The sequence below is a fragment of the Mustela lutreola genome, chromosome 4 (assembly GCF_030435805.1).
Source record: "Mustela lutreola isolate mMusLut2 chromosome 4, mMusLut2.pri, whole genome shotgun sequence".
Classification (NCBI taxonomy): domain Eukaryota; kingdom Metazoa; phylum Chordata; class Mammalia; order Carnivora; family Mustelidae; genus Mustela; species Mustela lutreola.
The window spans coordinates 71,098,466-71,123,779 of record NC_081293.1 but is presented as its reverse complement, the minus strand read 5'-3'; positions in this window follow the sequence as shown (position 1 = coordinate 71,123,779).

The following is a 25,314-nucleotide window of genomic DNA, read 5'->3' as shown; positions in this document are numbered from 1 at the left end:
CAGGCCCCCACAAAAGTTCTCTTCTCTGTAGGTGGCTGTCAAAGTTGATGTTACTCTAGGGAGACGATGATAGAAAACTTCTATTCTACCATCTTGCTCATAACTCCCACTTTTTTTTTTTTAAGATTTTTATTATTTATTTGTCAGAGAGAGAGAGTGCACACAAGCAGGGGGAGCAGCAAGGAGAGGGAGAAGCAGACTCCCCGCTGAGCAGGAAGCCCGATGCAGGGCTTGATCCCAGGACCCTGGGATTATGACCTGAGCTGAAGAGGCTTAAATGACTGAGCCCCTCAGGTGCCCACTTAAAGTTCGAGCTGTGCCAGTGACTTCTCAATGAGCACAGAGTGCAAACAGGGGTAGAAAGATCATTTTGCTATGGAGAAACCCAAGGGATGCTCCTTCTGGTGGGTTAGGAAGGACAGCACCAGCAGTAATAAATCATGTTCCTAGTATGTACCCTTGATATGGTATGATGATAATGGCCCTTCATCTCTGTGGTCTCCCTCTAATAACCCTTAAATTCAGTGTAACTATGTAGAAGCACTGGATAAACTCCTATAGAGGAATATCCTACAATATCCCTGAGGGGTACTCCTTAGACTGTGGAGGTCATCACGAGCAAGGAAACGCTGAGAAACTACCAGAGCCAACTAGGGAGAAATGACAGCTAAGTACAGAGTAATATCCTGGATGGAAGAGGTAAAGTACACTAGGTAAGAACTAAGGAAATCGGAGTAAACTATTGACAATGTATCAATATTAGTTCACTCATTTTAGCAAATATACCATATATATTTGTTATTAATAAGGGGAACTAAATGCAGGGATAGAGGGGAACTCTCTGCACTAACTTCTCTATTTTACTGTACTTGTAAAATTGTTCTAAAACATAGTCTGTTACCAAAAAATCATTACACACAATGAAAATTAAGCAGTAGGGAAAAATTATGATTATCTCTTTAGACAAAATGAATTAAACATGCATTTTTTTAAAAAGATTTTATTTATTTGAGAGAGAGAGAGAGAGTGAGCATGAAAGGGGTGAGGGGCAGAGGGAGAAGCCGGCCCCCTGCTGAGCAGAGGGCCTGATGTGGGACTTGATCCTGGGACTCCAGGGTCTGAGCTGAAGGCAGTTGCTTAACCAACTGAGCCACCCAGGTGCCCAAACATGCATTTTTTATAAAAAACTATCATTGAATTAAGAACACAAAGGAACTTCTTCAACCTATAAACCTCTAATGAGCACAGTATGGCAAGAAATGAAATCTTGCCATTTGCAACAACATGGATGGAACTAGAGCGTATCATGCTTAGCGAAATAAGTCAAGCAGAGAAAGACAACTATCATATGATCTCCCTGATATGAGGAAGTGGTGATGCAACATGGAGGCTTAAGTGGGTAGAAGAATAAATGAAACAAGATGGGATTGGGAGGGAGACAAACCATAAGTGACTCTTAATCTCACAAAACAAACTGAGGGTTGCCGGGGGGAGGGGGTTGGGGAGAAGGGGGTGGGATTATGGACATTGGGGAGGGTATGTGATTTGGTGAGTGCTGTGAAGTGTGTAAACCTGGTGATTCACAGACCTGGGGATAAAAATATATGTATATAAAAAATATATGTTTATAAAAAATAAAAAATAAAAAAAAAAAAAAAAAAAAAAAAAAAAAAAAAAAAAGAAACAGAAAATCGGGCACGCTTCCATCTCAGAAACAAAAAAGTCACGTTGTTTTTATTTTTATAAAAAGTCTTATGGAATCTATAAAAAATCGAACAAAAAAGCTACTTGAAGTAATATAGAAGTTTAGTAAGGTTGTAGGATACCAAATCAATGTGCAAAATTAATTTATAGACTAGGAACAATCAGAAATTGAAATTTTAACATAGTCACAGAAGCACCACACTTAGCAGTGAAGACATAATGGTGCAAAAAAAGCATATAAAGAGATGCTTCATGTCACTAATCATAAGGGACAGGCAAATTAAGAGCACAGTGAGATGTGTGTACTTCTGCACAAATGTCAGAAAGGCTGAGTTTGACTACACCCAGTATTGGTGAAGATGTGGAGCCACTAGAACAACCATCAGCTTCTGATGGGAATATGGAAAATTTAACCCTACTGTATGCTCCAGCCATTCCACTCTTAAGTGTCTACCCAGATGTCAGAAAGTGTGTGTCCATAAAAAGACTTTACACCAAAGCTCACAGCAGGTGCATCTGTAACAGCCTCAATCAGGAAGTGACCCGGATGTACATGATCAGAAGAGTAGGAAGTGGCCCGGATTTCATGATCAGGTGAATAGGAAGTGGCCCAGGTGTTCATAATCAGGCAAACAGGAAGTGACCTGCATGTTCATTATCAGGTGGACAGGAAGTGAGCTGGATGCTGATGATCAGGTGAACAGGAAGTGACCTGGATGTTCATGATAAGGCAAACAGAGAAACAAACTGTGCTACATCCAGGTCATGAAAACCTTGGCAATGCAAAAAGAATGAAATATTGATACACAGTACAATTTGTGTGATTCTCAAATAATGTTGAGTAAAAGAAGCTGAATCAAAGAGTACGTAAGTTCTACAAAATACAAACCAGTCTCTGGTTACTTGGGGGTGAGTCATGGAGGTGTAGAAGGCAGGAGTTACAATGGGGCACATTTTGGGTGTAATAGACATATTCATTACTGTGAAAGCTTCACATATGTGCCCAAATTTATCAGAGTATAAAATTTAAATTCTAAAAATTGTTTACAACCTAATAATAGTACTTATGGAAAAGAGAGTGAGTAAATAAAACCAGTCATTTTTATCTTTTTAATCTTTTTTTTTAAATATTTTATTTATTTATTTGACAGAGAGAAATCACAAGTAGATGGAGAGAGGCAGGCAGAGAGAAAGAGAGGGAAGCAGGCTCCCTGCTGAGCAGAGAGCCCGATGCGGGACTCGATCCCAGGACCCTGAGATCATGACCTGAGCCGAAGGCAGCGGCTTAACCCACTGAGCCACCCAGGCGCCCCTTAATCTTTTTTTTTAAAGATTTATTTATTTGACAGACAGAGATCACAAGTAGGCAGAGAGGCAGGCAGAGACAGAGGGGGAAGCAGGCTCCCTGCCAAGCAGAAAGCCCAACGTGGGGCTCAATCCCAGGACCCTGGAAATCACGACCTGAGCTAAAGGCAGAGGCTTAAACCCACTGAGCCACCCAGGCACCCCAAAACCAGTCTTTTTTAAAGAGAAGATAAAGTGAGCAGACTGAAAGCAAATCTTGTGCAACTGATTTCCATGAGTAAGTGTCAGATTCCATCCTCAGGATTGACTCCCAGCCTTAGAAAGGCTATATCCTTAAGATTCTTGTGGTTATCTCTTTGTTCCATATGTGACTCTTCAAATAAGAAAATATTCATCACCTATAAACCTTTCCTGAAATATAGTTCTCAATGGAAATTAACCTGGCAAATATAATTTACATTTATAGGTTATTAATTAGCTCTGTAGAGAGAGCGTGCTTGTTTTAAAAGGCTTGCTTAAAACATATAGTTACTTTAAATACAGAAATTAAAGATGCTAGCAGCATATTCATTTGCTTAACAGGGTTTTCTGGAACTGGATATCATCTCTTTGTTGGCAGTGATTCCCCATCTGTGTTCAAGCAACTTAGAATTCAGAAAGTCCTTTGGGGCTAATAGCACAGCAGTGGGTGGGAAATGGAGTCAACAGAAGCAACACCCAAACCAGACCTGGATGAGGTCAATAATGACAGAAGAATCATAATACAAGGAATCTTTAAACTTGAACATATTGGATATGTTCATTATATGCTCATTATAATGAGTACTGCTGTATAACCTTTTATAAATGGGAAAAGTGATTTTTTTTTTTTTGGTTAAACCAAATATTGGAACCACAATATAATTATCTCAGTGAATTGGCTTTTCAGAGTTCAGAATATTTGGGGACACTTTCTTTTTTTTCCTGTAAAAGAAGTCACCACCAACTCACCTTATTAAAACATTTCTGTGGCAGGAAGATTCAGAGGGTTGAGGTGTGAGCTTCCTCTCATAACGTATGTGTTTGGTAACACGATTCTGAGATAAAACTGATTAAAACTGAGATTGTAGGTACCAAGTAGATTATGAACATTACAATATCATCATTTATGCTTGGATTTTTTTTCCACCATTGAGTAATAAAAAATAAAATATGGCATAGAAAAAATTAAGCAGAACAAGAAATTACTCTTGAAAATGAGAGTTTTATTAGTACATTTGTCATGAGTTTTTCTCTTGTACTAGTGCTTGGCATTAAACTATTAGTAAAGAGTTAATGAGAATTTAGTTACACTGAATTAAATCTGCTGTTAAATGTGTTATGCGGTCTATAAAATATTATAAGAACCTCTCTGAATACTGTGCTACAACCAGTTTTCCAGTGGTTAACCCATACCATAAATATTTACTTCAGTAGTTATGAAAGAACTAACAGATATTTTTAAAGCACTAAAAATGACTAAATGCTTCAATTAGCGAAAAGTGCTATATCTTTAAAAAATTAACTATATCTTTATATCTTTAAAAAAATTTGACTCACAAACAGTAATAATTGAAAATACATGTATTCTCCATAATAAAAAATCATAATTTTTTGAGAAAAATGAATTCAATTACCTGCTTCAGAGCCTTAATTTTTGTTTGCTTTTATAGAAATTCAGGCTCTACATATATGCAAAATGTCTATCTTACCGTCTCATATTTTGTACTTTGTCCATGAAGAGAATATATTTATAAAAAACGTTTATTGTGTCAAGCAACATCTTAAAGTCAATGCCAAAAAGAGAAAAATAATATTTCCCCTTTAAATGACAAGTGTGCTTAACTTACAAGCAAGGGCTCACCGTGATGAGGTATACAGTAGGCCACACAGCTGAATACAGGAGGCTGCTAAAGCTGAAGAGTTTGGGGGCAAAGCTGTGAAATGTTTGAAAAACAGCTTAAAATCGATGATAAAAGGGGTCTTATGCCCAATGCTAGACTCAAAATTGGTACCTTTATGACTTTCCTTCTAGTGTTGAGATTCAAATTCTAACCAGGACATAATTTACCTTGAGTTAAATGCACCCTTAAAGCAGTGACATTTTCAGCAAATAGTTAATTCTGAGGGAAAAGAAGGAATTTCTTTATCTCATGCCAAGATAATTACAGATGATTTTTAGAGTTTTGCAAAGAAGAGTTTTGCTCTGTAAAGAGGTTGCTGTGATTTGATAATCTTAGTCACACTTTGCGCTTAGCTATCAATACATGACATGCTATTCATGTATATATTTTTTAAGCATGTTGAAAAGCCTGTGGTTTTACTCTGTATCTACAGCAAGAATCCCAGATAAAATCCTTTACTTCTCAGAAAAGTTGAAGTCCCCGACCTTGACCAGCTTTCAGAAATGCCATGTGACCCCAGGGCATCCAGTGCTCAGTGTTAAGTGTATCCCCTGCAGAAACAATGAAGCAAAGTATACTTACAGTTAACACTTCTTGGTTAAGATCTTGGGTCCAGAGTCAGAAGGATTCCTACTCAAGTTCCTATCTAGTGACAGTTGACATAAAGGCAGTTTCACATTTATTTATTTATGTTTTTAGAAATTAGCAGAGAATTTAAATATTTTTTAACAATTTATAAATCATCTAACTTTTGTAAGAGGCACATAATTAAGAGCAATTTTCTGAGAAAAATATTTTTTCTATATTTTTGAAGAAAAAATGATGGAAGAAACCATTTGCACATTGTTAAAAAAAATAGTATAACTAACACTGTTTCTGTGAAAACCCTTCTGATGACTGCTGTGGATGTTTGTATGCCCCCCCCCGCCCCAACATCCATCCAGTAAAGCCCAAATCTGATGGTATTTGGAGGCAGGAACTTTGGAGCCCTCATAAATGGGAGTGGTGTGCCCTTACAAGAGACCAGAGATGAGACAAGAGAAAAATGATTTTACATCATTTTATGAGGATGCATGAAGGAGTTATCCATCAGCAAACCAGGAAAGGGGGTTTCACCAGAAATTAGATCGGTCCGCACCCGATCGTGAACTTCTCAGGCTCCAGAACTGTGAGAAACCTTTCTGTTCTTCAGCTGTCCAGTCTATGGGATTTTTGTTAGAGGGACTCAAGCAAACACAGTAACAAATTTTTGTCTTCATTTTAAATATCAATGATTATATTGAAGCTACAGCCCTCTGTGTAAAATATTGATAAGAAATATGTAATATGTGTTAACTCAGTGGTTTAAAAAAATGCCATCAAGGAAATTTACCATACATGAGCACAAAGAAACACAGTTTAGTGGTATTTTCTTGTCTTTCCTGATTAGCTACTGGGTGAATTCATTGTTAAACAACCTGAATCTTGAGCATTTTATATCCTTGGCTCCTCTTATCAGAAGAGAAGTGTTTTATAATCTAGAGTCTGAAAAACAAAGCTCTTAGAGGCCCACCTGATTTGTTTTATAGTTTCTTCTTAATTAAAGTTGATTGCATGCTTAAAGGGATATCTCCATTTCTTGTTTTTCAAACAGATCTGTTGAGGAATAATTGATATAGAAAAAAAATGCATACATTTTCTGTATACAATTTTAAGAGTTTGGAGATAGGCACATGTCTGTGATGATGCATGATGAACACAATCAGTGTAATACACAAAGCCATCATCTCCAGAATGTCCTCAGCCCTTCCCGTGCAAGTGTGTGTGTCTATATGTGTGTAGGAAGAACACTGAATGTGAGATGCACTTCACGTTTCTGTTTTGTGATTTCCTTGATCAAAGGGGAAGTAATATCATTTTGTTTACATCTCTCTTAAGAGAAGGAAGATAGAAGATGTATTTCCACAACAGCTCACCAGCTGCCTGGCCTTGGGCAAAGTCCTTAATCTCTCCGTCTTATTTTCCCTATTGCTAAAGTGTGGACAATAATGGTATACTCCAATGAAATTTTGGGAGGATTAAGTAAAATAATCCTATAAATAAGGGGCTTAACTGTTGGCGCATGCTTCACAATGTTTAGTTTCATGAGGCCCGCTGGAAAGGTAATAGGAACCAATAGATCTGCTATCACACCCTCAAGGAAGGGCGAGAACAGGCGCTATCAAATGATCTCTTAATCTGGTGCTATTATTAAGCCCAAAGCAGAAGTAAAGGCTTCATAAAACAGCATTGCCTTGTTTCCAGGTAAATGACAGTAGTCTGTGTACATTTTTCTCCTTGAAAGACAGGCCCCTCTTTAGTGCTAATGTCAAGAAAAAAGATGAAAGTGTTTCCATTTCAATGATAACAATGTAAAAAAGAATATAAACACCTTCTACTTTGAAATGGATAGTTTAACTGTAAAAATTATGCCTATTCATGTCTGTGGCTCTTGAACTTGAAGGATGATCAATGTGGGTTGAAGGACCACTAAACACTAAGCTCTAAGAACTTAGGAAAATAGAACTACTTTTTAAAAATGGTTATAAAGCATGCCAATAGCACAGAAGGAATAAATTTTAAAATTATCTTGCAAAAAATCATTGTCCTTGCTGGGGAAAATGTGGATAGGTATTCTCATTCACTGCTGTAATAATGATTCAAATGTGTAATACTCTATTTAATTTGGCTGACTTTGGAAATCGCTGCCTGGCAGAAAAACAGATGTCGCTTCAGGGAATGCATGAAACCACCTATTAAAATTCTCTATGTCTGTGGGATGTACCCACTGATCACTAAAAACTGAATTAAAATTTTTGAGTTTATATACTACACTAAAATAATGTCTTTCGGTATTATGGTATAAAACATTGAATTCACTGATTTTCCACCTTCCTTCCAACCACACCAGCGATGTTGTATGGCATTTATTTAAATGAAATTGATATATTTTTTTCCTTCTATTTTTTATTATGGTCTCATGTAAAGACACTAAAATTCAACTTTTTAATGTTATGGGTCAGTTTTTCTTTCTTTTTTTTTTTTTTTGAAGAGTTTATTTATTTATTTATTTGAGAGAGAGAAAGTGAGTGAGAGAGAGAGAGAGAGAAAGAGCATGAATGGGGGGAGGGGCAGAGGAGAAGCACACTTCCCACTGAGCCGGGAGTCAGATTGGGTTCTTGATACCAGGACCCTGGGATCATGACCTGAGCTAAAGGCAGATGCTTAACCCACTGAGCCATCCAGGCATCCCTCTTTTTTTTTTTTTAATCTTTTTTTCTTTTTTAGTTTTTTAAAAAGACTATTTATTTGAGAGAGACAGAGCACAGTGGGAGAGTGAGGGGGAGAAGCAGACACCCCGTTCAGCAGAGCCCAATGTGGGACTTGATCCCAGGACCCTGAGAGCATGACCTGAGCAGAAGGCAGCCACTTAACTATCTGAGCCACCCAGATGCCCTGGGTGAGTTTTGATAAATGTGTATCAAGAAGCAGAATGGTTACTTGATCCTTTTTTAGTGGACCTACCTCCATCCTGGGCAGGTGACAACTACTTACCTGTTTTCTGTTGCTATAATTTTGCCTTTGCAAGAATGTTCTATAAATGGAACTCTACAGTCTATTAACATTGACAGTCATCACCGCACAACACATTTGAGATTTACTCATGTTGCTGCGTGTGACAGTAGTAGTTCATTCCTTGTGTTGCTCAGTAGAATGCCCCTAGGTGGGTGGACCACACTTTATTGATTCCTCAGTTCCTTACTTGACTCCATATGTCTTCTTTGGTGAAGTGTTCAAAAGTGAACAAAAATAGGATTTTGTTGGATGTTATTGGATGGTTTGTTTTCTTATTGAGTTTTCAATGTTTTCTTACATATTCTAGGTACAAATTCTCTATCGTGTATGTGATTTGCAAATAGTTTCTGTCAGTTTATAGCTTAAGAGTCTCTGAGGAGCTGAAATTTTAATTATGGTGTAGTTCAATTCATCATGTTTTCCTTTAAATGCCTCAAACCAGTAAGTTTCCCATTCTTTATTTGTGGAACCATGTGTGTGTTTACATTCAAGTGGATACTTTACAGTTCTGCTTCAGTATTCTCTTCCTGCTTACATCAGGCTTCAGGGTCAACCAGAAGTGATAGTTTTGGGTATTCTCACTCCTTCCTTGGGAATATAAACAGCCTTGGGCATGGGCATAGTCCTATACGTGTGTGGCCTTCTAGACTCCCCAGAATATGTTAGGGCTTTTCAAAGCCCTTAAAGGACATCCCAATCCCAAAGTCTTCCTTTTACGATTTTGTTTTATTTTGTTTTGGCGGCTTTCTGTTTGCCCCAAGTGTGATCATTGCCACAGGCAGCTGCAATATTAAGCAGTTGCTGCTGACTGTTTTTGACAAATGCCCTCTGAAAAAATTAGGTTTGCACTGACTGATCTCTCAATTAGGTCAAATAAAGTATAAGCCATATGAGGAGGATTTCCAGGGACCTGCCAGACAGGCTATGTCAACTCTCTGAAAATAATGCTTTTAAGGAGCTCCAAACCTAGTCTGCTAGCTCCAGCAGCTGCCTGGCTGCTGTTTTTCACCAGGCATCAGTTTTTAAGGTTAATACAGAACTTGGACAAGGAGATGGAAATAGGGTCAGTTGTAATGTTCTCAAGAAGAGTCAACTATTTTGTTGAATAAATATCTTGCTGATCATTATAAGCCATCAGTTATTTTCTGAGTTTTGAAAAAGTTTATTTTGACCACTTTTGTTCCAGTTTTCTCCCTGTTCTTGTGGAGAAGCAATGAGTTAGAAGTTCTTTATCCACCATTATTACCGATATTCACATATGAATTCTTATTTCTGGTCTCTGGAAAATGCTTTTGTATTTCAACTTTTTCTAGCTTTATGGATGTGAAACCAGTCTGGGTCCAGTATCCAGGACCACATCTCTCGGGCTTAATAGCAAGTTATATAATGCTTATCACAACAGGATTTTTACACTAAAAAACCTTCTGTGAAGCCTTTTGGGGAGCCTCAGATTCAAGCCACACAGTGTCTTGTCATCTGTAAGTTTGACTTTTGGGATCTCTCTAGACAGGTGGCCATGGCTCAAAAAACTTGTTTTTGGGGCAAGGCTGGATAGTGCAAAACAAGGATATGTCTGCACATTAGCACACTACTTTTTTTTTTTTTTTTTTAGTGTGACTAAAGGAGATACAGAAGTTTGCATATAAGAAATAATATATAATTATACTATGAAAATATGTAAATAAATATAAGGAAAAATTCTGTGTGATCTGAATCTTGGGTGAAGGGTATTTTTCTCCATCACTACACAACAAAACATTTGACAACATATTGGCCTGAAAGAAAATTGTATTATTATCTCTCTTCCTTCTGTGGGTTAATTGAGTATGACTTGATGGATACTGCTGTGGTCTCAAGTGTAAATGTTGTCGTGTTCCACAGGAGCTGAAGTTGTCAGAAGGACTGAGTGGGCTGCACATCTGTGATGGCTCAATCCCATGGCGGCCAGCTGATGCCAGCCATGAGCTCTGCCTGCCTGTAACCTGCTTGTATGGCCTGGTCTTCTCACTGTATGGAAGCTTGGTTCTAACAGGAAGCATCAGGAGAGACCCAGGCAGAAGTGGTAAGGCTTTATATGACCCAGTCTCGTGAGTCTCAGAACATTATCCTCACCATATCTGTCAGTCAGAAGAGTAGCCGAGTGCGGAGATGTGGAAGGCATAGGAGGAAATGTGCCATACTTTTTGTTTGAAATGCAGGCTATCAGTTTTGAGAAAGGGGGTGATACTATCACACTCCTGTTTCAAACAAAATCTCTAAAGGGTAGCCTTTTAAAGAATGCCGTATTTGTGGAGTGAGCAATAGGAAGAATGATAGTCTTGTTTACTGAAATATCAAATCCTAAGTGAGCCTCAAAGTTTGGAGAGGGCGGGATTAGAGTTCAAAGCTTGGTTTTGTTTAACTCTCCAGGTGGTCTAAGAGTATAACATGAAGATAGATAATGGATGTTGGTATGATGTAATCCTATCTATTGACCTACTCTGGTTTGAGCAATACATATACTGTGAAGATATTTAAGTAGAAAAATTTTGCAGTTATTCAGAGATAACATTTGTAAGCAGTGCATTTTGGGAAATCTAATAGAATCTTTACACAAGAGGAAGGTGTTGAAAGCCAGTAAATGTGGAACCTCTGTGGCCTTGAACTTGTTAAATCGGGACAACAGATGATTCTAGAAATGTCTCTGGAAAAGTGCAGAGAATGATTGGTCTGGCTAATGACTACTTCCATGCCTGTTTAAGTCTGACTCCCAATGGTGTGCTTTACCGCTCATTTTCAGTTTCTCTCCCACACACTGTTCATCAGCTACAGCCTACAGGCAAGTTTCATGAACTCCTAAGAGTTTTATTTCCACATCTAGGAAAAGGAAAAAAGTAAGTAACCCACTCAGTATTTTTTTTGAGATTTAATGATAATTATAATACTAATGAAATGATATAAGACCTAAATCCCTTAATTCAACTTGAAAAATATAGAAAATTTTGAGAAGTACACATTTTAGAAAGACATATTAGACATCAAAATCAGATATGAAATGATAGGACACTCATAGATAAATGTCAGATAAGGCATCTCTAAGAAGGACATGTATACATTTATTACGTAAATATCCTTATACATTCTATAGAAATATAGCATATTTATTTATAGTGTTCTGTCCTAGACTTAGCATTAAACTCACTACAGGCTGTGTTATATGTAGTATGTTATAGCTGAGTATTAATATGCAATAGTTTCCTTTAAAAAAATATGCAATAGTTTCCATTAAAAAAATATGCAATAGTTTCCTAAAGCTCAAGACTTCTAAATCCCCAATCACATCTGGTCCAAGATTTTTAGGTACGAGACTGGGACCTGTAATAACAAGGTACCTTTTATTATTTTGGTTGTTTTTACTCTTCTTTAAATGGAAACAAACAGGAGGAGCAGCTGGCCAATCTTGGTGGATGTGAATTTGGGCCAACGCCATAAGGAATTAGGAGACAGACCTTTCCAGGCTGTAGTGCTCCTCAGACAACGATGCCCCAAAGCAGAACAGGCAAGACAATGTGGCTATACAACATTGTGATTGATTACCTACATTGATCTGACATGAAATAATGGAGGGAACAGGAGTCAGCGGATTTCAGATGGCCTTTCTGCACTCTGGCTCACTTGACCCTCTTTTCTATAACCTGTTTTCTTCTTGTACTTGTTTGGATTTTCCTCTGGCACAGACATCTTCCTAACTTTTCCCTACCTTGCTTGTAGGCTGCATCCAATCAGACCATATGTGGCCTCTAGGTTAATTACTATTTTACAGATTTGGGGTCCCCCCCATTAAAATGTCATAACAAAAATGGGGGTTTCATTGTCAAAATATCATGGGGATTACACCCTCAGAGCACATTGTTCTCAGTTGTGTGATACGCTCCTTTTGTTCAACCTCAACTACAGTCTTGATGTCCTGTTGTTTTTGTGCTTGTAAAAGTAGAAGCATTCTTTAGTTTCTTCCTTCCTGATGTTGCTTTCTTTTTATTTATTTGACAGATCACAAGCAGGCATAGAAGAGGCAGAGAGAGAGGGGGAAGCAGGCTCCCTGCTGAGCAGAGATCCCAACATGGGGCTAGATCCCAGGACCCTGGGATCATGACCTGAGCTAAAGGCAGAGGCTTTAACCCACTGAGCCACCCACGCACCCCTGCTTTCTTGATATAAATTCCTGATGCACATTCTGGATTTCTAGCTTTACTTGTGATATTTTCCTTCTTAGAACTGGTGCTAGTACTTTCTAGACATTCAAAACCAATACTATTGTTATCACAATAATATTTTTAATCAGATGGCAAAAATCTGTGGAAGTCAAGACTTCAGTTTTACTTTTCAGGAACATTGACAAGTCTCTATAGAATACACTAAAAATAAGTTTTAAAATGGGATCTTAGTTAGAACCTGCTTATATTAGTTTCTAATCAGTCCTTAAAACAAGGACTTTTTTAAAGTATAGGAGAAAAACTAGCAATAGATAAACTTATGTTTATGTACTTAATTGTTAGAATTGGGCAAATCATGATTTAGGTTTGTAGGAAAACAAAACTGTTTAACTCAGTTGACAGTCTGTACCTGGAACAGAGCCAAGTATACCACAGGGAGATTTTTAAAAAAATAACTCAAAAATGCTAATACAACTTCAAGCATTAACTCTGAACAGTATGTGTTATTATAGATAATACAGAACACTAACACAGAAGGCAAAAAAAAAAAAAAAAAACCCTAATACTAATAAATTAGTATCCTAATTTACTTTGTCTTAAATGTATGAGTTTTAAAACTTAGTTTGCAAAGTAGTTTTCTTTCTTTTCATTCATTCATTCTTTCCCCATATTTTTATTACCGTAGATCTTTCTCTTTTCTATTTACACTTTCTTTCTCATAAATGATTACTTACTGATGCGCCGGCTGGGAAGCCGTGGGCTCCAAAATGGCGGCTCTTCCTGCCGACCCTCTCCAAGATGGCGGACTTTCCTGCCACCCTCACTGCAGCCTCCACATCACCGCCAGGAAATGAATCTCTCCACCCAGGAACTTCCCAGCTGGGAACTGTCCATCACGGACTTCCCCCACCCCATACCCTCCAATCACCACATGCCTTGCCTTATATGGACGCAAGGCTACGTCCTACCTCAACCCAATAAAAGGACCCCGCCAACGCGCTCCCAGCGCGACCTCTTCGACTCTCTCTCTCTCTCAGAGTCGCGGAACCTCGTCTGAGGGTGCTTGTAATAAAGTTCATCTCTCGGGGTGCCTGGGTGGCTCAGTGGGTTAAGCCTCTGCCTTTGTCTCAGGTCGTGATCTTGGGTCTTGGGATCAAGCCCAGCATCCAGCTCTCTACGCAGCAGGGAGGCTGCTTCCCCCTCTCTCTCTGTCTGCATCTCTGCCTGCTTGTGGTCTCTCTCTCTGTCAAATAAATAAATAAAAATCTTAAAAAAAAAAAAAAAAGTTCATCTCTTGGATCTGTTTGCCTCGTAGCCTTTTTCTTCCTATCACCGGCTGTAGCAACCTAACACTTACTACTAGGGGACAATGACTTCTAAACACAAATGTCAGTATATTTTCTTTTGAAAACCAAAATTATGTTTTTTTTTTTTTTTTTTTTGTCCATTGGCAAATATTGAAAACCTCCATGAAGATTTTTATATTTATCAAATGAGGGCTTTTTGTGACATCTGTTATTTAATTAGGTGACCTATTTTTTTTTGCATTTATAATTAACTTCTAGGTGTGGTTACACAATCACTAAGAAATTTAATACCAACTTCTACATGCAAAGTAGTACAATAAATCTCAGCTGCAACTATCCGAGTAACTTTTTATAGTGGAGTAATCTTGTGGGATTTCAAAAAGTTAAGAGCTTGAGGCAAATATGTAGATTGCTAGGACGGAAGCCAGAAGTTCTTTAATCATGGGTTGCAAGACATCAAGATTGAGGACGGAAAGAAGAGAGAGGGAGAAAGGGAGAGAGAGGGAGAGAGAGACAGAGAGATAAGGAGAGAGGAAGGGAGAGAGGGAGCAGGAGAAGAGCCCAGCTATCTTTTGCATTAAAAAAACTAGCAAATTTTTCATCCCAAGAGGATAACTTAAAACAATCTTTTAAATCTAATATTAATCAAACAGAAGATATTTAGTTTTCGAGCAGAAAACTTTTTTTTTTTTTTAACGAATTCTATCCAGGATAGAATGATACAAGCACACTAGCTTCTGATTGCTTAGTTTACAATCTTTCAGAGATATCAGTGAAATTACCTAAATCTTGTGGTTACATCTCTAAGAAGATATATCAACCAAGTCTCATTAGTTATCAGTTTATCTGTTCTCAAATATTTTTTCCTAGATAATCAACTTATAGCGTGCCTCTCTTTACCAAAAAATAATAAAGGGCATTATTTCTACATGGCTTTGTTCACAATTTAAATCTTGGAGGAGTTTGTTAAAACCTTAGAAAATTTTAAAGCACATGCCTAAGTAGGATTAGGGATTTCAAAGACCTGATAAAGGCAAACCATAGAAACTGTTTTTTTCTGGGCAGCCAAAGAGAAAATAGCTGTTTACATTCTGTCAAGAAGAGCACCAACAACTCAAGAAAATTTTTGTTTTTAACAGAGAGAGCAGACTTTCAATCTTACACTGATGTATTTACAAAATCCCTCTATTCTAATCTTAGTCTGTCCTGACCACACCTAAAATTCCTTTCCAAAGATTTCCCTTCACAAATCTTCTACAATTTTCTTTTGCATTCCAAGTTTGTCCCAAGCCATTTCTCCGCAAACAACCAGTCAGTCTCATTTAGGACAAAATTGCTTTCTTTTACCTTCAACACAAATGCATTCCCATGCCTTATATCTTTTTTACACATCTCCTAGTTTTCTACACACAGAGTTGCCAAATTTTGCACTCTTATTAGAAATCTTAGTCTCCAGTAAAAGACTAAGTAGTAATCAATGGTGAACCATTACACCAGAATTCTTCAGATGGCAAATTTATGAACCAGTTGAGCACAAAGCATGTTTACCAGCAGACTTAAATATCCTTAGTTTCTTCCCAGAAAGTAGTCAAAAGCACAAACTTACATCCAATCATTAATGACTGATCACCTTATCCTATTTGGAAAAGACCTGGAGGTCCAATGAATTCAATCTCAAAGACCTTGAAAGATATGTTCACAATTTCCTATGAAAACTTTGATGAGACATACAATTAACCATCATTTTAGCCATCTTTTTGCTAACAAATCGCAACGGAGATAACATGAGCTTATTTGACCTTCAGCAAACGTTGGCAGAGTATGAGCTTCACATTTAATGATGATAACTTTAAAGACATGTAGTTGAAATTTAGTTTAAATCCCAAGTTTTGTTCCAGCTGGGTCCACTTTTCATTGTCAAGCTTCACCTGAGACACAGGAGGGGAGACCTGAGTGAGCCCATTATGCAGGCTGCACCCAAGGTACAGAAACAGGAGGGGGGGGGGCAGACAGACGGGGCAAGTGCTGCTGGGAGACAAGAGCAAAGGGTTCCCAGTTCTAAAGCTCATCCACTTGGAAAGATGCATAATTGCCTTGTTTTCCCACCAACAAGTAGAGTTAGGCAGTCCCTGTCCGGCTGGAGAAGACAGGGAACAAAACAAAGGGAATTTCAGCAGCTGCTTAGAAATATTCCTCAAAGTCCAGGACCTGAGGCCAACTAACCACAGTTGGCTCCAATTATCGCCATTAACCTGAGAAAGGAATAAGGGGGAAGCCTTCACACTGTAGTAGGAGCAGTGAGGGGTAGGGGAAAGTCAGCATCCCCTTGCTGGGGAGGCCTGTGTTTCCTCCAGCAACGTAGGTTTATTGGGAGGAGGATTATTTAGACACTGATCCAGTAGGTTAGGAGGGAGATTACTAGCCAACATGTTTGGGTAAACACCTTCTGCAAGTGGCCTTTATGTCAGGGCCCTGATTTGGAGCCCTGAAAGCCTGGATGGATCCAGGATTCCTTAGTCTACCTGCCCAGTTTCCCACTGTGGCCATACAGTGAGCCTTACAGGAACTCAACCCTTTCCTAAACTTGCAATGCCAATTGTCTCCAGTGGGTTAAAAGGCACCCCAGAGGAGAATCCTTGGGGACTGAAGAGACCATGCCTTGCCACAAAGGTCACGCCTGATTTTACCTTGCCTTGAAGAACCTGCCCTGTTTAACCCCTGGAAAACACTAGAAAGCTTTTTGTTTATTTGTTTGTTTTTTTAACACTAGAAAGTTTTACAAGGGGAATTACCCAGTTTTGCAGCACCTAATCCAGGAGTCCCCGCAGAGAATGGTTTCCCATCTTGCGATCCTAGTAGGCGTTACTGGTGCATGTTGGGAAGGTGACTGTGAAGGCGTCCCTACATCCAGCTCTCCCCTGTGAACCAAGGCGTCCCCTGGTTTCCGACCCAGTGTGAAACAGTGGCTTAACACCTTGGGGTGAGGGGGGATCAGGCCAGCAGGAGTAGCCAGTCTGATCCGTTCTATCACCTGATCTTCCTTTTCTCCTCTGGATGTACCCCTAAAACATCTGGCCTAATCATAAAGGCTTAGCGAGGTTAACAGTTTAAACTTAGATTCAGTTATGTTCCCTCGCATCTCCCCTGGGCGCTTTTTCTGTCCCTATACCTGAGGTCCCATTCGTAAGCCTGGCCCTATTGAGGGGTGCAGACCTCGAGATGTAGCATCATCATTTCATATTTCTCTTGTTGAAACAAGAAAGTCCAACTACATGACCCACTAAAGTCCCAGCCGCTAAGGCAACCAGTGGAGGAATTGGCTGGGGGTCTGCTGCTCCCTCCTTCATGCCCCGTGTTGTCCAGTAAACGCCCAGGAAACACTGGGCTCCCTCTGACTTATCATGTAAGGAGATAGCTCTAATCTCGCTTGCCGATAACCTGGGTTTTGATCCCTGGTCGTGATTAAACCTAAACTGTACCTAACAACCTAACAGAGAAACCTATCTTACTAAGCAACAAAAAGTGAGGAAAAGATTTTCCTCCTAAGTCCTCATAAAAAGACATTTTTAAATGAAAACAAAACAAAACAAAACAAACAAACAAACAAAAACCCTTCTATCTGCATAGGCAGCATTCTTCCCCCGTCTGACAAAGTCAGCGGGACTGTGGAACCCGTAACATTCGCAGGTGCTTAGAGAAGGGATGACGGAGGATAAAGGGACCCTGAACGGAGTCCCTGGCTGGACGGGCCTGCTGCTCCTCGGAGACTGGAAGGACCTGACACAACGTCCCTGAGGCAGGAGCAGGTCCTTTAAGAAAAGGCAATGAGCAGAAAGCAGCTGCGTCAGGTGAGGCCGACATTCCCTCCGTGGGAGAAAGGGGACCGACCACACCTTTCTCCAGAAGCCTAAGACCGAGCCCCAAGACCGGCGCCTGCGCGGCTCGCCTCCAGCCGGCCCACAGGTGCGGGTTTTGCTGTTTATGGGAAGAGGTCGGCTGAGGGACAGCCCTCGCTCAGGAAAGAGTTCGCTTTCTGCTCCTCCTCGGGTGGACGTGGTCCTGGGTTTTGGCACCAAAACGATGTGGGAGAGCGAGGTTTTTGTCTTGGGAGCCGAAGAATGAATCTCGAGGACGACAGAGTGAGTAAAGCGGTCGAAGTTTATTAAGTAAAGATGTAGAAAGAGCAAGAGGGGTCCCCACAGGGTTGCTGACAAAGGCCTTTAGGGTTGGTCTTTTTAGAAAGCTAACGAGGGACCTGAAATCTCTGTAACATTTCTACCGATATCACCATTGAGCAGGGACTCGTGATAACCCCTTCAGTGGCTTCCTTCCTTCCCAGGGTCTGGGTGTTCTTTGTGGGTCCCAGGTGATTATCGTGAAAGATCACCCCCCGCCCCATGCCTGGGGCAGGGTGGTCCGGGTCATGCCCTCATGTCTGGTTTTCCCATACCTTCACACGTTTGGGATTTCTGGGCCCTGATCCCAGGGCCCCCATTTGTCTCTCCCTTCTGTAGCCCCACCTGTCCCTTCCTCACTATGAAAGTCTTTCATTTTGGGCAGCACCTTGGAGCTCCTTTTTATGTGCAGGATGGAATGCTGCCCGACTCATGAATTGTTGAATAAAGCCAGTAGGATCTTTAACACTCGGTTGAATTTTGTTTTTCAACAGCACTTGCTGAGAAACGCAGTAACGATATGAATGGCAGCTGCCTTTCAATCAGAAGCAGTGGAGGCGTCTTACTGAGAAACGTTTCAGTTTCTGTCACCTCCCTTTCTTGGGAAAAATGACTCATGCGATTCTTTTTCTTTTTTTTTTTTTTAATTTTTTTTTAATGTATTCTAATATTTTTGGAGTGGAAAGTCTAGATCTCCCTTAATGTTAAAGTTTCTGAAACCGTGGTAATCCAGGAGCTCATGGAGTGGTTACCTAAGTAGAATCCTGTTCTCAGCGTCATTTTCTCTTTCTTGTATCCTGCATAGTTCATAATAACAATCCTAAATCGATTGATCCTAAACCCTGGGAGCATTACCTAAAATTGCAAATTGGAAAATACACGTGTTCCCTAGGAGGATACATAAGACTCTAATGGTAGTTCAGCAGTGTTTTCAGGAGTGTATAATGATTAATTGGTTTATAAAGACCAGCTGATTGTTGACAGAAAGTCACAGAGCACCAGACTCGATTGGGGTGGCATTCACAAAATTCAAAATTATACAGATAAAGTATGTGTTGTTCTCGAAAGTTCTGGAGAGGGAGCATGGCATGCTGGCAGAGATGTGTGGGGCTGCGGGGTGGGTGCTGCCCAGGACCCCGAAGGAGTGTAGGATTGGTGGTGGACACACACAGCACTGGGGTCCTGACCTGCTTGACGGTGGCTGGAACTGAGTACCAGAAATCACCATTCAGCCTGTGAACCTCTAGCCTCAAAACAGAGCAAGCACAACATGCATTCCCCTAGAAACTTAGCCATGTTTCTAGGCATGGAAGGTGGAAAATAAATGAGACATTTCAAGACCACCACGAAAGGCACACAAGTAACAAATATGTCCTTTATTGAAGCATTTTTCTTGTGTTGCTTGCCCTTTCTTCCCCTCCTGCCAGAATAACACTGGTGCAGGAAATAAAAGGCTGGCACAGGTGAGCACAGGGGAAGAAGAGGACGGGCCACGTAGGCTGTCTGATGAGACAGAGGGCTTTTCAGTAATGCGTCCTGAAGCCCTCCTTTCACTGCAGCAACAACCTGTGAATTAGTAATCAGTTTCTGGCCACACGCAAACATTCTATGGAGCTGTCTGTGTGCTACTTAATTAGTAAAAAATGCAAACTATGTCCAGAAAAGACATGTCTGCAGAAGGCAGACACAGGCACTTTTATCGCAGTGTGTCTGTCCTGGACAACCAGGGACCATGAAGGGGGTCACAGCTCTACTGCTGTCACCAGAGCAGAGGAGCCGTGGAAAGAGCTCATCTTCTTTGCTGCTTTTCTTACGCTAGCCTGCCTTATCATTTGGGAAGGTCTTCCACGAACCATAGTGCTCCTCCATTTAATGGGAAGGTTTACATACCTCCTGATTTTCTCATGTCATGCTCTGTGTCAGTCTTATCTAAAGGAAAGCAAAGGATCTTGGCTCCAGTGGGCTTGAACCATATTTCCGAGTGCACTTTTACAGTAAACAATTCCGTAGCCTACCCCTCAAGTCTGACTTTCTTCTCCTTTTTCCTGGGTGGGAATACCTGGCATGGATTTGGTTTCCAGAGCTCTCCTTCCCAGAGCCTTTTGCACAGGTTAAAATCATTCAGAGTCAATAATCAAAATTTTCATCTGTGCAATCTTTGCCTCTCTCCTAGGCAACACATATTATATGACCTTCTCAAAAGCACATTTTTATTCTTACTCTGGGAAAGCCTTTGGTTGCAGTGAAAGATTGCTGTTGAATTAATGTCTATTCAAATTATGTAAAGGGTGAATTTGTTACTTGGAAATAAAGACAAGCAATGAAAGTGGCTGCGCTAACAGGGACGCTCCTGGCATCCAAGGCAGCATCTCATGCTTACACAGGTTTAGATCACTAGAAACACTCACAGACTGCACAGAGCACTTTCTTGGGAGGCTTTAATAAAGGGAAAGGATATGGTAGAGCAGGGTAAAGGAAGGGTAGGCACACATCTGGGCCAAGGGCCTTCTAGGAGACTTACAGGCTTTTAGTCACATGAGACACACTTTGTGAATTTCGAAAGAGCAACTATGCGCAAGTAATGTTGGTGTCAGGAGATACCACGCAGAAGATTCCAGCAGGACCTTTTAAGCCCCCATCGGTCACATACCCAGGTTAGGTTTGTAACCAGCTCAGTGATCTGCAAGCCATCCATTTACACATTGGAAATAATGTAAAAACTGGTTCTGAGTATCTATAGGAAATTTTTGAACTTTAAATGATATGAGGGAAGATCACTGCCTGACCATTTGTGCTCTTGTGTTGGTCAAGAGTGAACACCAATCCTTCAGGAGCTATTACGGTCCAGCAGTGAAATAACTGTATTTTATACGCAATCGCTTTTTCCCTTTGCGTCATTCTCCCGCAACATTGTTTTTCTCATGTCTTCTTTAACTCTTCTGTTTTCACAGCCTCTGCTCGGACATGGACCACCCTTGTCACCAGCACTGACCGTACTGGTCCAGAGCCCATTATCAGCGTGGGCTTCATCTCAGAGTTCCCATCAGAGTGGCAGTTGCTGGTTCCTGACCAACAAAGGCATTGCTTCCCCTGGAGGTGGGTGTCTGCAGACAGTCCTTTTAGCTTTGGTGAGTGGGTCTGGTACACCAACACAAACATTTTCCCAAGAAAGTTCTGGAAATGTGCAGCCTCCTTTCCCAGTTGCAAAAACAATCCAGAAGAGTTGTTTAGGAACTGCTTTGTGGGGGTCACAGATGGGATTCAGTACCTAGAATGAAATGACAAGTGATGGGAAGCAGGTGAGCTCTGGGAGACTCAAGCTTCAACTTCAGTCAGAGAACTCCACTGGTATCTACTTCAATTAAAAAGAAAAAAAAGGGTGGAGCATGGTGGCTTAGTCGTTAGGCGTCTACCTTCCACTCAGATCTTGATCCCAGGGTCCTAGAATTGAGCCCCACACTGGGCTCCATGCTAATCAGGAGGCCTGCTTCTCCTCCTACTCCCCCTGCTTTGTGTTCCTGTTCTCACTGATTGTCTGTGTCAAAGAATTAAAAAATTTTTAAATAAATAAAATTAAAAAGAAGGTTAAATTTTACCACTTACCATTGAAATAGAACTTTAATCCTTCTTAGACATTATATAAATCCTTTTGATAGATTAAAGCAAATTTGAAAAATTATATATTCCATTAATTAGAGATCTCTGAGTACAAGGTTATAAATCAAGACCTTAACTATTTGAGGAAATTGAAGTCAGCGCCCCTGCCTCTGCAGTTTGTGCAGATAAGTATATTACTCCTTACAGATTGCCAATAAAACATATCTGCATTTGTGATTAAAATGCACATCCTTAGGTTTATCTAAATGAAATTAACATGAGAAAAGTAAGAGAAATGGTTACTTATTGAGACTAACTCTGTTCCACAAAAAGAAAGAAAGAAAGAAAGAAAGAAAGAAAGAGAATGGACAAATGTTATTCTTTTTTTTTTTTTTTAAAGATTTTATTTATTTGACAGACAGAGATCACAAGTAGGCAGAGGCAGGCAGAGAGAGAGGAGGAAGCAGGCTCCCTGCTGAGCAGAGAGCCCGATGTGGGACTCGATCCCAGGACCCTGAGATCATGACCTGAGCCGAAGGCAGCGGCTTAACCCACTGAGCCACCCAGGCGCCCCCAAATGTTATTCTTAAACTCCTCTCAAGCCCATTTCTTTAGAAGAGGGGAAGAATGTTACTGGAGGACCCCAAAGATTTATTGCTCTTTTGATAACAAAGTATTGTGTAGGAGAGGTCAAACCAAATGAAAAGAATGAAATCCCGTATGGAATTCCAATAAAAGATACTTTGATTATCCAAAAGCCAACTCATAATGGAGGGGTTAAGGCAAGAGGAATTTAAAAACTTAGATGAAAATATCATGTCAGGTAAACTGAGAAATTTATACTACACTTCGCTCCTCTTTGCCTGGAGTTACAAAAGATGAAACATTCCGTAGCCCTATTGATATAAACTTAAAAACAGGCCAGTTACCCCAGAGTGTTACAAATCATGCTAATGGTTACCTTTGGGTAGAAGAGTGGCAATGGGAGGCTGAACAAGGTGAATTCTGAGATAACCCCCCCCACCCTGCGTTGTGGCTACCTTAGTATATTCTGTTTGGAACTTCATCTAGCTCTCTGTTAATGATCTTTCCACTTCTCTGTATCTACGTTATATTTCAAAATCAAAAGTTAGTTTAAAAAAAATACATATCCCAGGAGCGCCTGGGTGCCTCAGTCGGTTAAATATCTGCCTTTGGCTCAGGTCATGATCCCAGGGTCCTGGGATCCAGCCCTATATCGGGCTTCCTGCTCTGTGGACAGTCTGTTTCTCCTCCTGCCCCTCTGCCTGCTTGTACTTGCGTGCTCTCTCTCTCTGTCTTTCAAATAAATAATTCTTAGATGCCTAAAGTGGAAGTTGAATCAAGATGGAGTAGGAGTTTTCATCAGGTTCAGTAGCTCCACACTCTGAAGTCCATGAGTGTCAGTCTAGCATCCAAAGCACACACTGTCATGTTACCAGGATGTGGCTTCAGAGTTGCCAGCAAGCGTGCACTGAATATCTGCTCCAGGACCCAGTGAACGGATGTACATTAGATGCTCTAGAAAGCATTTAGGACAGGAAGCAACATGTAGATTTTATACAAAGGGCATTGTAACAAAAGAGAACAGTTTTAGTGAAGTGATGTATGGTTTTTACTGAATTTTATGGTTTAAGAAGTGAATAGCTGGGGTGCCTGGGCAGCTCAGTTTGTTGGGCGTCTGCTTTCAGCTCAGGTCCTGATGCCGGGGTTCTGGGATTGAGTCCCGGCTTGAGCTCCCTACTCAGCAGGAAGCCTGCTTCTCTCTCTGCCTGCTTCTTCCTGTTTGTCCTCTCTCACTCATTCTCTTGTTCTGACAAATAAGTAAAATCTTAAAAACAACAACAAAAAAAAAGAGCAGCAAGTATAGAAATCATCCATGGGAGTCAAGGTTACTCTCCAAAAGAGCCCCCTGGTCCTTTCCTCCTGTGAGAGCACAGGGTCAAGAACCAGGAAGCTGGAACCTCATCTGGTACCTTGGCCTTGGACTTCCAGCTTCTGGAACTCTGAGAGTTAATGGCCTAGCGCCCATCGGCCACCTCGCCTGTGGGGTTTGCGATGGCAGCCTGAGTTGACTATGACATGATCCCAGTTAAAAACAAGTGGAAGGGGAGAGACTGTGACTCAGTAGTTGTAGAACTGTTCATGGAGCCTCGGCCACCACTTTCTATCAAACCTGGCACTCAGAGCAGGCTCCGCAAACGCTTGTTAAAGTCCAGATAAAAAGACGGAATATGTAAGAGAATTGAAAGAAGGAAACGAGGACTCTGACTATAAAGTCTGTACTCTCTCCCATGTCCTGATTACAGAACGTTCAGATTTTCCATGTAAGAGAAGGACAATGTTTGAATCTTCCATCACGTATGTGAAAATAATAAGAAATTCTAAAATATCATTGCCTCCAAAATCCCGTTAGCATCTCAAATGTGCTAACGTTTGCTCCAGAAGTGAAAAGTCTCTTGTTCTTATAGTTTCTTTGTAATATACTTAATCTACAGGCTCCATCTCAACCATAAGCTTCAGTTAATACACGCAAGACTGATGCTCTCGCCGTGAGTCCCAGAGTAGAACACTGGGGTTTAGATTTCTAATGAGATAAACAGCTTTGTGAAAAGATAGAAGTTGGGATGGTGACAGCTCAGCATTACTCATTAAATATTATAACGAGCATATGCTGCCTGTGTCTAACAAAGAGGGTAAGATAAGAAGTAATCAGTTTCAGTTCCTATGTAGTATTTTATCCTCTTTCATCTTCTATAATTCATAAAGCTACTTGATAGCATTTCAGAGCTTATAGTCTTAAAATTATAACTATTGTATAATTTAATTGCAAATAACTGGGCCATCTCATTTAAATTCTCATTACTTTGACATTTTCTAAACCCATGGAGTCCTTTGAGATTATCTTAGTTTGCCAGAAAATTATCAGACATAGTTGGGATCCATTATAAAAGTTTGAGAATCATTACCTTTGAGATTCTCTTTTTTTGTTCAATAAAATCACTGATGCTGAAAACCTTCAGCTGTCCATTTTTTTATCTGTTTCTTTAACATTTTCTAACATTGATCTTAGAACTGTAACTTGGATCCAAAGAACTGTCTGAACACTAAATTAAGTATTTCTCAGAGAGAGGGGGACAGAGACAAAGAGACAGAGGGAGAGGGGGAGAGAGACATTGTATTCACATAGCACATAAATGGTAAATTAACTTCAATTTAAATTGGATTTTGTTGTCTGATAACTTTCCCGTCCTCAGGCCAGAGAAGTACTGATTATCCTAACCTTCCTTATTTACTAGTAGACAAAAGATTTAGAACAAAGTGTTTCCAAGATGTTGACACAGGGAATAGGAGACTTCCTTATAATCAGGAGCAAGCACACTTTTTAGCTACATTTCTTTTCTTTTTTTTTTTTTCAAAGATTTTATTTATTTATTTGACAGAGAGAGATCACAAGTAGGTAGAGAGGCAGATAGAGGAGGAAGCAGGCTCCCTGCCA